This window comes from Alligator sinensis, unplaced genomic scaffold (assembly GCF_000455745.1).
Source record: "Alligator sinensis unplaced genomic scaffold, ASM45574v1 scaffold1131_1, whole genome shotgun sequence".
Taxonomy (NCBI): domain Eukaryota; kingdom Metazoa; phylum Chordata; order Crocodylia; family Alligatoridae; genus Alligator; species Alligator sinensis.
This window is the reverse complement of record NW_005842218.1, coordinates 1,239,153-1,240,957: the sequence shown is the minus strand read 5'-3', so window position 1 is coordinate 1,240,957 and position 1,805 is coordinate 1,239,153.

The window sequence follows — 1,805 nt, the reverse complement described above, 5'->3', positions numbered from 1 at the left end:
CACCTATAGGCAAAATTAGATGAAAATGCGTAGGAAATATAGCTGGGAGGAATGGAAATAGGCATAGCTGAGATATGATGGAGAGCTTAGGTAAAATTTAAAGCCTGATAAAACAGAGTAAAGTGAACTGAAACGTCATATTGGTAGCCAATTTTTTTTAAGCACTACAGTCTGCAGTGAGTGAATTCTTCTTTTGCCTATGTGCATATATTAACAGCCCAGTTTTTCCACTCTGTCCATTGCTTTGGTTTGACTAGTCTATCTGTGCTTCTCTGCTTGCTTCAGTTCTAGCTTCAGTTTTAATTATCAGGGCTTTTGAGACAGCCCTGGATCTTTGGTAGTCCTGTGTCCTATGGCTTGTTTTTAGCTTTCATAGATTCATACAAGTTAGGGGCTGGAAGGTCCAGCCCCCCCGCTCTAAGGCAAGAAAGACTGCTGAGGTCAGATGACTCCAATGAGGTGTGCGTACAGTCATCTTTTGAAGATCTGGGGAAGGTGATTATACCACCTCTGGGGGGAGTCTGTTCCAGACTCCAGACACACAAACTGTAAAGAAGTTTTCTCTTATGTTTAATCTGAAGTGGTCTTCTATCAGTTTATGACCGTTATTCCTAGTCTTCACCTGGGGTGCCTTGGTGACCAGATGTTCTCCTAGTCCCTGATGTTCACCCCTTATATACCTAAAGGCTGCTACCAGTTTCCTCCATGGCTTATGTTCATTTTGTGATCGGTCATGATCCCCAGATCTCTTTCAGTTGTGGTGCTGGCTAGTGTAGCACCACTGAGCCTGTAAGTATGTTGTGGATTATTTCTCCGCAGATGAAGCACTTTATATTTCTTATTGTTAAACATCATCAGGTTTAGATCTTCCTACTTTAGAAGCCTGTCCAGGTCAGCCTTTATCCTCAGCCTGTCTTCCAGCATGATGGTACTCCCCCATAACTTAGTGTCACCCACAAACTTTGCCAGTACACCTTCCACACCCATATCCAAATTGTTGATGAAAATGTTGAAAAGCACTGGTCTGAGTACTGAGCCTTGAGGTATACCACTGGTCACCATGTGCCATGTCAACTTGGTTCTGTTTATTAACACTCTCTGGGTCTGACCTCAGAGCCAGTTTCCCAGCCACTGGACCATTAAGTGTTGAGCTTGCAATTTATCAAGTTAACCATGAGGACATTGTGGAAGACCAAGTCAAAGGCCTTTTTGAAATCCAAGTATATGGTGTCATCTATACAAATGTCTAGCCCCTCTAAGACACAGAGTCCATGTGCTACTTAGCTGGTTTGTTATTTAAGTGCAGCTTAATGCTGTGCCAGATGAGAGCCTGCTGGAGAAATGCTTTGCTTCCATTCCCCCATCTGTGCATTGCTCTTCACTTTTAAATTTTCCATCTGCAGCAACTTACTTCCTCAGATAGAAAGAACTGTTTCATGTGTCACTGAGAAAGTTGTGATTCATCAGTCACATTTGTCCACTTTGTGCTGTTTGAGTGCCACCCTCAACAGTGCGCACACCCTCAGCACTAAAAAACTTTTGTGAGGATAAGTAAGTAATAGTAACACATTTATGGAACTGTCTTGGAGTAATCTGTTATCTCCTTCTCCCTTTAAGCATTTCGTGAAGTGCTTTGAAGCTTTTTGATATCTTTATAGGAGATGCATCAAATAGCTGCAAGGTGCATTCTGTAAGGCACATTTCTGTTAGCTTTAAAATATTTGGAAAATACCAGCTGAAAGGAGCTAGCTTTAAAGAAGAATTTTGACAAAAGTGGTCAAACCTTTTAATAAGCTTAAACAGAT